Source organism: Lactuca saligna, chromosome 8, assembly GCF_052625555.1.
Source record: "Lactuca saligna cultivar CGN05327 chromosome 8, ASM5262555v1, whole genome shotgun sequence".
NCBI classification, from domain to species: Eukaryota; Viridiplantae; Streptophyta; class Magnoliopsida; order Asterales; family Asteraceae; genus Lactuca; species Lactuca saligna.
The window spans coordinates 206,789,855-206,805,966 of record NC_136424.1 but is presented as its reverse complement, the minus strand read 5'-3'; positions in this window follow the sequence as shown (position 1 = coordinate 206,805,966).

The window sequence follows — 16,112 nt, the reverse complement described above, 5'->3', positions numbered from 1 at the left end:
TTGCAACCGTGTTTGTAGGGACTAAGTTAAGTATATGGGCGGCAGTATCTAAGGCATACCCCCAAAATGAGATAGGTAGTGAAGCATGACTCATCATGGAAAGAACCATGTCTAGCAAGGTTCTATGACGCCTCTCAGTCACACCATTATACTACAGTGTCCTAGGCGGCATCAATTGCGAAACGATTTTGCATACCTTGAGGTAGTGGTGGAATTCAAGACATAGGTACTCTCCTACTTGATTGGATCGAAGCATCTATATTTTCCTTCCCAACTTATTCTCCACTTCCCGCTTAAACTCTTTGATCGTTTCAAAGGTTTCTAACTTGTGCTTGATCAAGTAGATATACCCATATTTGCTATAATCATCAGTGAAAGTCACATAGAAACCGCTCGCATCCCTTGTGGTAGATCTAAAGGGCCCACACACATCGGTGTTTGTGATATCCAATAAACCCTCACCCCTCTCAAATGTACCAGTGAAGGGTGACTTGGTCATCTTTCGAAGTAAACAAGACTCGCACACGTCATCGTCCCTAAGGTCGAATGACTCCAAAACTTCATCCTTTTGGAGTTGGGCTATGCGTTTCTTGTTGACATGTCCAAGACGACAATACCACAATTATGCTTTAACCAAACCATTGGAAGAATGGATACACAAGACATCATTTCCTAATTTGTCTATAACCATCATAGTTTCATATATTCTATTACAAGGCAATGCTTCAAAATAGAAAACACCATTAAGATAAGCATTAATATAACCCTTTTCTTTATCAAATAAATATCTAAATCCTTGTCTATACAAACCATGAAAGGAAATAATGTTTCTTGCCATTTCAAGTGAATAGAAACAATTATTCAAATCTAGTCCTAATCCATTACTAAGCACTAAAGAGGAAACTCCAATCTTGGTGACAGGAGATGCTCTTCTATTCCCCATGATCATGTTTATCTTCCCATGCTCCACATCCCTATTTCTTCTTAGGCCCTACAAATCAAAACAAATGTGAAAACCACTCATTGTATCAAGAACCCAAGAAATAGCATGCGATGAATCATTAGATTGAATAGTGTAAATACATGTGAAGGACAACTTTATCTTTCCATCCTTGATATCTTGTAGATACTTCAGGCAACTTCGTTTCCAATGTCCTATGTCGTGGAAGTGATAGCACTCTATCTCCTCGGGGTTAGAGGTGGATCCATTAGAACTAGACTTGGTTCCACTGGAAGAGGTGCCATCACGGGACTTTCCCTTATGGTGGCTCTCTGAGGGAGCCTTCCTCTTCTTACCCTTTCCTTGCATAATAGCCAAGACGGGGGCAACAGTGGGAGTAGGAGTTTGTGCAATGGACTTGTCTTTGAGGTTGATCTCAGTAGTCCTCAACAGACCTTTAAGTTTGCTTAACGTGAACTCCTCTTTGTTTATGTGGTAGGTCATGCGAAACTGGGTAAAGCAGGGTGGCAGTGAATGAAGGATGATATCAATCGACAACTCTTCATCAAAGTTAACATTTAACTTCAGTAGGCGGTCAACATACATTTGCATCATCTGCAGATGAGCAGTGACAGACTCTCCATCTCTCATCTTGGTTGTGATCATCTAAGTGATGATTTCATACCTCTCCTGCCTCGCACTTTGGTGATACCTTTCAACCAAGTCATGATACGTTTTGTAAGGATAGAAGTCCTCATAGGACTTTTGGAGTTCATCAGTCATTGTCAGTAGCATGATGTAATGGACTTCCGTCGCATCACGATCATAGGCCTTAAAGGCAGCGGCCTCTTTAGGAGTAGCATTGTTCATGTCCACCTCCTTTAGCTCCTTGTTGAGGACATATTCCTTGTCCTTGTAGCGGGTGACCATCCTTATGTTATGGATCCAATCGTTGAAATTGTTTCCATCAAAGATCACCATCCCACACAAATTCATGGGTGAGAATAAGCCAGAGGCATTTAAGCTTGAAGCAATGGGGTTTGAGTTAGACATCTAAAAAGGATGGGAAATAAAGTTTGATTAGATAATAATACTCAATTAAACACCCAAATGAGAAATTAGGTCTAGGATCCAATAACATTATTTCCAATTTAGAAGAGGGATGTCGTAATCTAAACAACAAACAATTTGAAGGTAAGTGAATGACAATTCACTAATTTCCACCATGAAAAACAAAAGAGAATTAAGTTTTAATTGTATTGAAAACTCCTAGATCTTTTGTGATTCATTGAACTTTTCAATGCCATGTTTAAATATCGATATGCCCCTCAAGTTTGTGACTGGGATGTCGAGGATCAAAAACAGGGTGTGAATACAAATGCAAATATACATGGTGCCCAAAATGTTACAGTCACCTAATCAATGTGTCGGTTAAGCTTACACGCTCCATCGATCTATGACAAAGATCGAGTCACCCTTTGACAACTTTGCTTAGAGCCAAATTAGTTTTTTGGTTAACCACACACGCTTCACTAACGTCTTAGCAACGGTACAAAGTGTAATTTCATTGAATAGCATCAAATTCACATTTTGCCTAAAGTTACTAAGATTGGGAATTTTGTAAGAACATTTAGTTACTTTATAACTCATTATACTTTTAATGAGGAAACGATGGGTGAGACCCTCCACCACTCAAGGAAGCGGTGGGTGAGACTAAACATTTAGTTACTTTATAATTCATTTAGTTACTTTATAATTCATTATACTTTTAAGATTGGGAATTTCTCCTAAAGTTACTAAGATTGGGAATTTTGTAAAAACATCAAATTCACATTTCCCCCGATCCTACCCGTTCGGCTAACGACCCTCCACCAATCAAGGAAGCGGTGGGTGAGACTGAACACCCATTAAACGGCCATTTTATAGGCCACTACATTATACCCCCTTATAGATCGTCTTCGTGAATGATGACTACTAACGGTAAGACTAGCATTTTAAGTTATAAATATATAATAATTATTCTTATAATATTATAATAGTATAGGGTGAATTTTAAACTTGTAAAATTCTAGGGTTTGGAATTTAATAATTTCAAAATTAAACTTTTAATCTAAAAATTAAATACCAAAACTTGCGGAAAAGTTTTGAATCATTTCAAAACTATCTAGATCAAAATTCAAACAAATAATTAAACAATTAATTATGATGATTATCTAATTTTGACCTAATCCGATTTCATACATGATAATGACCAAATAATCCAAATAAGTAACATTTATCATATAAGGAAGTAATTATTCAATTAATTTGAAATTATCTTTTATTTATGCAAAAGGATAATCATACAATATCAATAAAATTTGTATTTTATTAATCAAAAACGATTTGGTAATTATCCCACATCAAACTATGCATGAAATCCCAAAATACCCTCTGTCTGACAGCCCGACTCATCGAGTCCCCATATGGACTCATCGAGTTCATCCTACTCGTCGAGCCCACTTTGGGACTCAACAAGTCTGTCAGGAAGATGACCAAAAAAATCGATTTTTCAATCATGAAAGAAACACAAAGCATAAAATACAATAGAAATCAATCAAGGCTCTGATACCACTGATGGGTTTTATACAAAAGAAGAATCCTATGTGCTCATGAAAAACCCTAAATGCTTGGATCTAGGTTTCTCTATTATACATGCAATTCATCCAAGACTTGAACCCCTAATCTAGCATACTATCAAAAATGAGATCCACAATATAATAATTTTAGATTATACCTTTCACCTTTCAATAGTTGCAAGAGTCTTTGATCTTCAAGAAGCTTAGTGTCACAAATGTAACACCTCTAATGGCTTACAAACACCAAAAGCATGAGGATGATGTTCAGCAGAGATGATGTGAGGCAAAAGTCGGCTCCAAGCTTCCAGGGGATCAAGTGCCCATTTTGCTAGCCCTACGGGTCCTTATATGCTTGAGCTTCTAGGATTTCAGTCAAAACCCTAATTGGATGACTTAGGCCCTAAGCAACTTGAGAACACTCTGGAATAAGGCCTCCTTTGACGAATTTTAGATGGCATCCACCTTAATTTCATCCATTCCCTAATCCATAAGGATTCTCAGCCCAAAATCAACTATCACACAATTGACAGTTCTAGTCCCCTTGAATTAATTAATCTCTTTTAGCCACAAAAATAACTCTTAATTAATTCTTGACTAATATTAATTAAACTATATGATTTCTCCTTTAATATATTATTCATATAATATATTAATAAACCATAGAAACCTCTCTCTTTCTATCTCTCTCTCTCTCACTCTCTCCATAAATCATCATGTCAAGTTGCTTTGGTGAAGGCAACCCAAAAGGACCATGCACATCTGGGTTAAGTACATACCAAATATAGTTATGGGCTTAGCCACTAATCCAACATCTATTCCATCCCAAGGATGATTGGACTCTTAGTATATGGGCATTCCAACCCAATGGTTGTGGGCTGAGGGTATTCCATCTCAAGGACTACTGGATGACTGGACCCATAGTATGTTGGCATTCTAAAATGATGGTTGAGGGCCTAGGGTATTCCAACACGATGCTTGATTGGACCCATAATATGTTGATATTCCAACCCGACGTTTTAGGGCCTGGGGTATTCCAACCCGATGGTTAACTGGACCCATAGTATGTTGGCATTCCATCCTGATGGTTGAGGGTCTGGGATATTCTAACCCGATGGTTGACTGGACCCATAGTATGATGTATGTGATTATATGTGTAATGTTGTGTGTTTGGGTTTTTTGGGGGAAACTCACTAAGCTTTATGCTTATGTTTTAAGTTTATTGTTTCAGGTGCTTCAGATGTCTCGACAAGGCGAAGACGTGATCGTACACATCCTCGCGTTTTGGACATATGGCTTCTGGGACACTCTGATATGAAACTATTTTGAAAATATTTTGTAATAACTGATGGCCTTTGGATATTTGAAAAAGTTTTTAATTGGCTTGATTTTTATTGGTGTTACATTGTGGCTACTTATTTGTTTTTGCATTGCACATATTTTATAAGTGGTATCAGAGCCACTAATTCATGTGCTTTTTCAAATTATAACCGATAGGTTTCTAAAAACTAATTTGCATGAGTTGAAATTTATTAGATCAAGTCAATGGTTTCATAAGAAAAGTTTTTACACAAACTTTTTTCCTAAAAATCATTTTCTATTAGACAACATGTCGCATAACTTATGTTTACAAGGCACATAAGTCTTCAAACGCTTTATTGTCGACTTAAGATCATGTCGTGTGATCAATAGTTAGATGGCATGTAAATTGTTTTCCATACTAAAAAATATCATTTTTTATATTTTAGATGTGCAACAGTCAGAACTTGAATAGATGAAAATAGATATGGTCTAAAAGTTAAACCATGCTTAATAAAAGGTTTCTTTCATGCAAATTTCATTGTTTTATAAATGTTAGCTAGATATATGTTTATTATGTTTATAAATCAGTTGAATATTAATATTATGTGATATAGTTGTTTGGATGATTTTTTTACATAGGAAATTATAAAAATTTTGTATGAAGCTTGTTTACAAATGTATGGTTGTTAGCTTGGCTTAATGATCTAAAAAGATAATATGTAAACCAAGTTCAAAGTACATGTATTTTCTAAATTTTATGCATCCACTCTTACCTCAAATTAACCTATGATACGTTTTATTTTGATTTTATGGTTGTAGTTTGTGACATGTGTGTCACCTTACATGCAATATGTGTAACATCCATAAATTTTACACCAAACTTAAACTTTTTCAATCATAAATACAAACCAAATAGCATTGTTTAAAAAATGTTTTCAAATCATTTTCCATCAGAGTGTCCCAAAAACTATAACATAAGGATGAGGAACGGTACGATCATGCCTTCTCCTTTCCATGATCTCCTGAAGTACCTGAAACAGTAAACTGAAAACTGTAAGCCCGAGGGCTTAGTGAGCTACCCCCAAAATACGAATTCCACACTGATAATACCATATCAGTAATAATAAATCAATCAACATGCATACTGGGTCTTCGACCTGACTAGACCGCCCTACCGGGACTACAGCCTGTCTGAATCTATCCCGAGCCTTCAGCATGACTGGTCCCCCACGTGGGCCTATAGTCTCCACAGACCGCTCATAGGGTATATTGGCCTTCAGCACAAAGCGGGACCGCCTCAACCCAACCACAAGCAAATAACCATGTGTGCATACTATCGTATACAGGCATATACAAACATCAAACATATCTGTCACACTGATCATCAATCAAAAATACTCCTGTAACTAGAGTACCGACCTAGCAGGTCACTAACATACCAATCCCAACGGATCATAAGAGCATAACATGCTGTCTACCCCGATTCCGATCTAACAAATCATAACCACATGTAGCATACCATTACAATAACAACTAAAGGGTCGAACCTCATAAGGTACTCCATAACCCACTAGTCAATCCCTAGTCAAAGTCAAAGTCCTCAGTCAAGGTCAATAGTCCATGTTGACCTTAACTCGTCGAGTATCCTTGGCTACTCACCGAGTTCCCTGAAGTACATTCCAGCTCGCAGAGTCATCGAAGTCACTCGTCGAGTTCCTTTGATTATCGATCAAACTTTAAGGCCACATGTTGAGTTTCCTCCTTGCAACTCAAAGGATACACACTCATACATATCCAAGGGAAAACTTATCCGACTCGCGGAAATGTTCTTCAACTCCTCAAATTTATGGCAATCTTCATCGGACTCGCCGAGTTGTTCATCCAACTCGTCGAGTTCACGGCCATCTTCATGTGACTTGCCGATTCAATTTGCGACTCGCCAAGTCCATTCAGTCCCTTTTTCCATACATACATATTTTGAGCCATGCGATGGCTCCAACTCATAGATCCAAGCTTCTAGGGCATGCTTATCCAATAAAGTTGCAAAGTTTACATGCATGCATGGCTATAAAGGCTCTAAATGTCTATTTTAAGATCTTAATGGAACTTCATACTAAAGAGGGACCTTAAGCACAACCAAGACTGTGACTTTACACATCTAGAATCCAAGGAGGGTCTAGATCTGAAGTTACAACTTCAGATCTAGCCCATATCTCATCATACCAACTTGAAAATCCATGAAAAGCCCTAGAAACTCAACAAAAGGGAAAGAGGGAAGTAATGAAGGCACTTTGATACCTCCAATGGATGCTAGCTGAGGCAAATTCTGCTTCCCACTCCTTCCTTTCTTCAATTCCCTTTGCACTCTTAGCTTTCTTCCTCCAAGACTCTCTTTTCCAAGCCTCAGCACCACACCACGGCACACACACCCGAATTAGGGTTTTAAGGGGCTCTCAAAGACTGCAAAGAGGCCAAAGGAGGCTAAGGCTCCTTGTGCAAACCCTGAGATTTAGGGTTTCCACTGCTAGCTCCTACTCACCGAGTCCCAACATGGACTCGCCGAGTTGGTCACTTAAAATGCGATCTCATCCAGTTGCTACTCGATGAGTAGGTCAACCAACTCGTCGAGTAGAGCTTAACCCAATAAATCTTATTTAAGCAATACCTGAGAATCAGTGCGTTACAACTATCCCCCACTTGAACTAGACTCCGTCCTCGAAATCCGCTGGAATAAACAATGTTGAGTAATGCTCGCGCATCTCTGCCTTAGGCTCCCAAGTCCACTCGGAACCCTTAGGATGTTCCTACTGTACCTTTACTAAAGGTATTTCCTTGTTCCGTAGAATCTTCTTTTTCCTTTCCAAAATAGCCATAGGCCTCTCCACATAGTTCAGGTGCTCATCGACCTGAATGCCATCCAACGATACTACTGCCTCTTGGTCCATAATGCATTTTCGTAATTGCGAAACATGAAATGTGTTGTGGATCCGGTTAAACTCCTCCGGAAGCTCTAGCCTACAAGCCACCCTGCCAACCCTGGCAGCAATCCTGAATGGCCCAATGTAACGGGGACCCAATTTTCCCTTCTTCCTAAAGTGGATCACACCCTTCCAGGGTGAGACTTTCAGAAGAACCATATCACCCACCTAAAATTCCAGCTCAGATCGGCGTCGGTCGGCACAACTTTTTTGTTGGCTCTGAGCGGTCTGCAGTCGCTGTCTAATCTGTTGTATCATCTCGGTAGTTTGCAGAACTACCTCAGTCCGACCCATCACCCTGTGCCTAAATTCACCCCACCAAACTATGGTCCTGCACTTCTGCCCATACAACAGCTCGAATGGTGGGGCGCCGATACTGGAATGATAGTTGTAGTTGTAGGCGAATTCTGCAAGCAGTAGGTGGGAATCCCAACTCCCAAGAAAATCAATGACGTACGCCTTCAACATATCCTCGAGGGTATGAATCGTCTGCTCACTCTGCCCATCAGTCTGCGGATGGAACGTTGTGCTAAAATGCAGTCTCGTACCCAGTTCCTAATGGAACTTCTGCCAAAAACGGGAAGTAAACCTGACATCTCGATCGGAAATGATAGAAACTGGAACCCCATGGAGACAGACAATCTCTCTAACGTACAGGTCGGCCAACTTCTCTGCCGACGAACTCTCCCGTATGGCTAGAAAATGGGCACTCTTGGTCAATCAATCCACGATGACCCATATAGCATCGAACCCCCTTGCCGTTTTTCGGCAACTTCGTGATGAAATCCATCGCGATCCGTTCCCATTTCCACATGGGAATCTACAGAGGTTGTATCTTACCATGCGGCCTTTGATGCTCGGCCTTGACCATCCTATAGGTCAATCACCTCTCAACAAACCAACCGATATCTCGCTTCATGCCAGGCCACCAATAACTCGAACTCAAATCACGGTACATCTTGGTGCCTCCTGGGTGAATCAAAAAATGAGACTTATGAGTCTCCTCCATCACTATCTGTCGGACCCATCCGGACCTAGGAACCCAAACCCGACCGTAACGGGTCAACAACCCGCGTCTATCCTGAACAAACCGGGCGCTTTCTCCCTTAACCCTCTCCAAATTCCAGTTCTCCGGTCTCATTCCCTCAATCTGAGCATCCCTAACCAAACCCACCAGCGGGGAACCCTCCCCTATCCTCATACACCTAGCTGGGGTCGAGGACCTAGCTGACTTGCGGCTCAGAGCATCCGCAACCACGTTTGCTTTACCAGGATGGTAAAGGATCTCACAATCATAGTCCTTGACCACATCCAGCTACATGCATTGCCTCATGTTCAGGTTCGGCTTATCCATGATATGTCTCAAACTCTTGTGATCCGCGTATATAATACAACGGACCCCGTACAGATAGTGCCTCCAAATTTTGAGAGTGAAAACCACTGCTCCCAAATCAAGATCATGCGTAACGTATCTTGTCTCATGTGGCTTCAGCTGCCGCGATGGGTAGGCTATCACTCGTCCCTCTGCATGAGGACTACCCCCAAGCCTGTGATGGATGCATCACAAAATACCACAAAATCCTCAACTCCCTCAGGGAGTGTCAACACTAGCGCCTCGTATAAACATCGCTAAAGGGTCTCAAATTCCCTCTGCTGCTCAAGGCCCCACCGGAAATCTACCCCCTTCCTCGTTAGACAAGTGAGGGGCACGGAAATCTTGGAGAAATCACGAATGAATTTCCAATAATACCCTACTAAAACCAAGAAACTCTTGATGTCCGAGGGAGATTTCGGAGTCTCCCACTACATAACCGCCTCCACCTTAGTCGGATTGACCAAGATCCCCTCCTGGTTAACGAGATGTCTGAGGAACTGGACCTCTCGTAACCAAAACTCGCATTTCAAGAACTTGGCATATAGCCATTCTCGCCTCAGAACCTCCAACAGCTCCCTAAGATGCTCCTCATGCTGCTCTCAAGTCTTGGAATACACCAAGATATCATCTATGAGCATAATGACCGAGCGATCGAGCATTGGTCTGCAGACTAGGTTCATCAGATCCTTGAACACTGTTGGCACGGTCATGAGCCCAAACGGCATCACCACAAACTCGTAATGACCAGAACGAATCTGAAACGCGGTCTTCTCCACGTCCGCCTCCCTCACCCTAACTTGGTGATATCCTGATCTCAAATCAATCTTGTAAAACCAAGATGCACCTGCAGCTGATCAAAAAGATCATCTATCCTTAGGAGTGGATAACGGTTCTTCACCGTTAACTTGTTCAGCTCCCTATAGTCAATGCACATCATGTGTGAACCGTCCTTCTTCCTGACGAAAAGGATCGGTGCTCCCCAGGGGGAACTACTCGGACGAATAAACTACATACGCAACAGTTCGTGCAACTGAGATGACAACTCATGCATCTCTGGTGGTGCTAGTCGGTTTGGCGCCTTAGCGATAGGGGTCACACCTGGAACTAGGTTAATCCTGAACTCAACCTGCCTCTCCGGAGGCACTCTGGGTAACTCTTCTAGAAACACGTCAGCAAACTCCCTCACTACTGGGACTTCAGAAACTGAGAGTAGCTCTCTAACCTCCGTAACTACAACATACGCCAAATAACCGGCACACCCATGCTGAATATACTATCGAGCCCTGGCTGCCGAACAAAACCCTGATCCCAACCTGGTGCGCTCACCATATACTACAAGTTCTCCCCTACTTGGGGTTCGAACCACCACCCACTAGCCCTCATAGTCAATCATGGCGCCAAAATGGCTAAGCCAATCCATCCCTACAATCATGCACACTTCCCCCATGGGGGTAGGAATCAAATATATCGGGAAGGACAACCTGAAAATCTCCAACTTGCATCCCCGGTAGACCGAAGAAGTAGAAACTTCATGCTCGTTGGCGATCGAAACTCGCAACAGACATTCAAAATCATCTATCGGCACACTAAACCCTCTAGAGAAGGTCTGAGACACAAACGGCCGACTCACCACTGAGTCAAATAATACCAAAGTGGGCAAAGAATTCACTAAAACGTACCTAATCACACGTATAATCATTAAGCATAACACAAATACGATAACTAAGACAGAGAATAGAAACGTACTAGCAACCACATCTGGTGTTGACTTGGCCTCCTCGGCCGTGATCTAGGAGGTGCCACCTTGAGCCTTCGGAGGCTCCACCTTGATTGGCCTCCCATCTCCAATCCTCACAGTAACGGGCACGGAACCCTATGCGGACTTGGAGGCGAGCTGTGGACAGTTGGTCTTCACATGACCAACCTGATGACAATGGTAACAAATCCTCACATCTGCGGGAGGGGCGGATTGACGACATTCCTTGGCATAGTTCCCCTCCTTGCCATATTTGTGGGACCCACCTCCTGTTCTACAAACTCTCGAATGAACCCTACCACACTTTCCAGAAGTGCGGCTCTGCTGACCCCCAGACCGTGTATCAGCAGTCTTAGACCGCTTAGGTGCCAGCTGAGACTGTGCTAGTGCCTGACGTTGCTCCTTCAGCTGCAACTCTATCTCCAACTCACGTTGCCTCGCGACTTCCTGAAGATCTAGGAGAGTATCACATCGTTGTGTAGACACAAACTGTCAAATATCAGTCTTGAGCATACTCAGATAATAGGTCATCTGAGATTGCTCTGAAGCAAACTCCGGGCAAAACATAGCCCTCTCCGTGAATATACGGGTAATCTCCATCACAGACTCCCCATCCTATCTCAATGTCAAAAACTCTTGCGCAACCCGCTCCCGATCAATGCGTGGAACGTAGCGAGTGCGGAACATATCTTTGAACTTCTCCTAAGTAACAGTAGCCCGCTGATCATCAGTATATAACCCAGTTGTCAGCCTCCACCAGTCCTTTGCCCCAAGCCTCAGCAGGTTCATGGCACACCTGACGTTCTGGTCAGCAGGACATAAGCACGTGAACAAACAACCCTCCACGTCAGAAAACCACCTCATAGCCCTAATCGCATCATGTTTACCATCAAACGTTGGGGTCTTCGTAATATCGAAGTTCCAGTACTAGAAAGCCCTGTCGGCTCCTCCTCCAACCCCTGCTGCAGTTACAGCCGAAGTGGCTGCAGCAGCAGCTGTCTCTACTAGAGCTGCATATCGACCCAAACATATCTGGAAGCTGCGCTTGGAATGCAGCAGCAATCTCGTCGTGCATGATCTCCCGAATCCTGGAATCCAACCCCTCGATCCCTATCTGAACCACGGGCTCAGGAGCTACCGGAACCTCCAATCCTCCCTCTCCTGACCCCAATCCTGATCCGGATCCTGAAGCAACATGTCTCGTCACCACCATACCAATATATATATATATATATATATATATATATATATATATATATATATATATATATATATATATATATATGTATATATATATATATATAAGTCATCAGATAAATAACATAATGTCGGGAGACCAAAACCCAAAAACCCTAGGGGTTGTGATTTCCTTGCTACATGTATGGGTCCAGTGCTTTCAGTAGTACGGGCCCATACTACCTTCCACAACTACCCATATTCGTCTCAAGTATCACCACAACTCCCTAACAATATCATCAACATAAGAAATGCGCTCAACCCTCATTTCTAGGGGAATACCAAATATCTCGCATCTAGTCTCACCACTTATCATGACTCACACATCCATGAAACTTCCATCATCCCCTGCAGCGCTAGTGCATGCTAGTTGCACATAACGCTGGACCCAATAGACTTTCGAATATCCAATCCCTACCTGAAGGCCGAATCAACATTCTCAAGCTATAAGTTCTTTATTATGCACAGTCGTGATGCATATACTAAACATCTATAGTTATAATGTCAATTCCACATACAAGAAACCCTAGGCCAATAGGCATTATGCAATCAGGAAAATCTATCATGTGATTCCTGAAAATCCCTAGCCTAGAACTAGCATGTTGTTCTAACATATCAGAATATCAAATAACTGCATGGTATTTTTGGGTTTACTTACAGACTCCGGCTGATCGTACCCTCTGCATCCTCCATCCTTTATTTTGAAAACCATTTTAAAACTAATTTTCTGAAAATCTCCTTGATTTTAGACTAGATTCACATGAGTGTTCCTCCAATTCACACAAACCAAGGCTCTGATACCAACTTGTAACATCCATAAATTTTACACCAAACTTAAACTTTTTCAATCATAAATAAAAACCAAATAGCATTGTTTACAAAATGTTTTCAAATCATTTTCCATCAGAGTGTCTCAAAAATCATAACATAAGGATGAGGAGCGGTACGGTCACACCTTCGCCTTTCCATGATCTCCTGAAGTACCTGAACCAGTAAACTGAAAACTGTAAGCCCGAGGGCTTAGTGAGCTATCCCCAAAATACCAATTCCACACTGATAATACCATATCAGTAATAATCAATCAATCAACACGCATACTAGGTCTTCGGCCTTACTAGACCGCCCTATCGGGACTACAATCTGTCTAAATCTATCCTGAGCCATCAGCATGACTAGTCCGCCACGTGGGCCTATAGTCTCCCCAGACCGCTCATAGGGTATATTGGCCTTCAGCACAAAGCAGGACCGCCTCAAACCAACCACAAGCAAATAACCATGTGCGCATACTATCATACACAGGCATATACAAACATCAAACATATTTGTCAAACTGAACATCAACCAACAATACTCTTGTAACTAGAGTACCGACCTAGCAGGTCACTAACTGATCAATCCCTACGGATCATAAGAGCATAACATACTCTCTACCCTGATTCCGATCTAACAGATCATAACCACATGTAGCATACCATAACAATAATAACTAAAGAGTCGGCCTTGGTGCCGTAGACCCTATCGATATAGTGAGGATTACTCACCTCGCAGATATCGACATGAAAGGTAAACTCCAACTCTTGGATCACTTGACACACGCTCCACCACCTATCATTATAGTACAACATACTTATAAGTCCTTAACCTTATAACGTACTCCATAACCCACTAGTCAATCCCTGGTCAAAGTCAAAGTCCTCAGTCAAGGTCAACAGTCCATTCCAGCTCACCGAGTCATCGGAGTGACTCGTCGAGTTCCTTTGATTCTCGATCAAACTTTAAGGCCACCCATCGAGTTCCTTTGATTCTCGGATACACACTCATACATATCCAAGGGAAAACTCATCCGACTGGCTGAGTTGTTCTTCAACTCGTCGAGTTTATGGAAATCTTCATCGGACTCACCGAGTTGTTCATCCAACCCATCGAGTTCACGACCATCTTCATGTGACTCGCCGAGTCACTTTCCGACTCACCGAGTCCATTTAGTCCTTTTTTCCATACATACATATTTTGAGCTATGCAACGACTCCAATTCATAGATCCAAGCTTCTAGGGCATGCTTATCACGTAAAGTTGCAAACTTTACGTGCATGCACGGATATAAAGGCTCTAAATGTCTATTTTAAGCTCTTAATGGAACTTCATGCTCAAGAGGGACCTTAATCACAACAAAGACTATGATTTTATGCTTCTAGAATCCAAGGAGGGTCCAGATCTGAGGTTACAACTTCAGATCTAGCCCATAGCTCATCATACCAACTTGAAAAATCCATGAAAAGCCCTAGAAACTCAACAAAATGGAAAAAGGGAAGTAATGAAGGCACTTTGATACCTCCAAAGGATGCTAGCTGAGGTAAATTCTACTTCCCACTCCTTCATTGCTTCAATTCCCTTTACACTCTTAGCTTTCTTCCTCCAAGATTCTCTTTTCCAAGCTTCAACACCATACCAAGGCAAACACACAGACAAATTAGGGTATTAAGAGGCTCTCAAAGACTGCAAAGAGGCTAAATGAGGCTAATTCTCCTTTAAATAGAGGTGCAAACCCCTGGATTTAGGGTTTCCACTACCAGCTCCTACTCGCCGAGTAGGTCACTTAAAACGCGATCTCATCCAGTTGCTACTCGACAAGTAGGTCAACCAACTCGTCGAGTAGAGCTTAACCCAATAAATCTTATTTAAGCAATACTTGAGAATCGGGGTGTTACAGTATGTTTTCTTATAAAATGTAATGTAATAATTACATTAGGAAAATATATTAGAATAGAATATAGTAATAAATTGAAGAATATAAAGGAGATTAGAGTTTTAATGAGTTCAACATGGCATCAAGAGTTGGTGACAAGTGTAAGCTTCCATGTTTTGTTTCATTTTATCCTTATATTGACAAAGTGTTTCCTATGATGGCTCATGAAAAAATGAATAGGTTTGAAATAGGTGATATGGTTATTGTTTGTGTGTATGTTTGTTTATTTTATGGTTTATTAAAATTGAGAAACTTAATATTGTAAAATTTATCAAAAAAAACATTTGATTTAAAAAGAGTTTAAAATTTGGATAAAATATTTAATTTAATGGGTTTTAAAAGAACTAGTTCAAAATATTTTAATTAGACAAAGAAAAACCAAAAGTCTTTTTTTATAAAACGTAAATTCCATGCTACCCATGAAAAACATGTACTTATTTTTAGTCTATCAGAATGGGGAACTGCATGTAGCCAATATGTCGATTAGACTTTAGTTGAGGTGATATGATACTCATGATAAGTCAAGTTTGACTTAGGTCAGACATCCTGTGCTTTTTACATGGTTGACTTACCATCCACAACATCCCTATCATGAGAAAGTATGAGCATAAAAGGGATTAAATATCCTATTAACCTAATTTAAAGTATGTAGTGTGTGGCTTTGTTGTGAATTTTGACGATGTATTATTCTTTCTCTCCTTTTACTTGCAAATCCTTTTTAAGATAAAGTCATTTTTATGGTTCTAGAGGAAATCTTCTTAGCATGTGGACAAGAACTAAATGTTAATTTTTTTCATTATCCATATGGTTTGCCTAAGTTTTGATTTAGGAACCTGATTGATGTGTTTGGCGAGGTACATTTTCATTTCAGACCGTTCTTTGCTCTTTTGACTAACAACTGCAGTGTCATCAACCATGATTGATTTGAGTTTTGTTTAGGCTTTTTAGTCAGAGACGTAACAAATGCAGTGTTGTTGCTTTAAACAGGTTTGGGAGTTTGAGTCCTTGTGGGACTTGGTGACCTATTGGAACTTCTGATTTTTCATTCCTAGTTTATCTTCTGCGAAGAGTTAGATTTGACAAAATGTTTTTGCACAGATTCATTTTCAAAAGATTTGCCAACCACAAAGTCATATGAAAATACTTTCTTTGAAAATACTCACC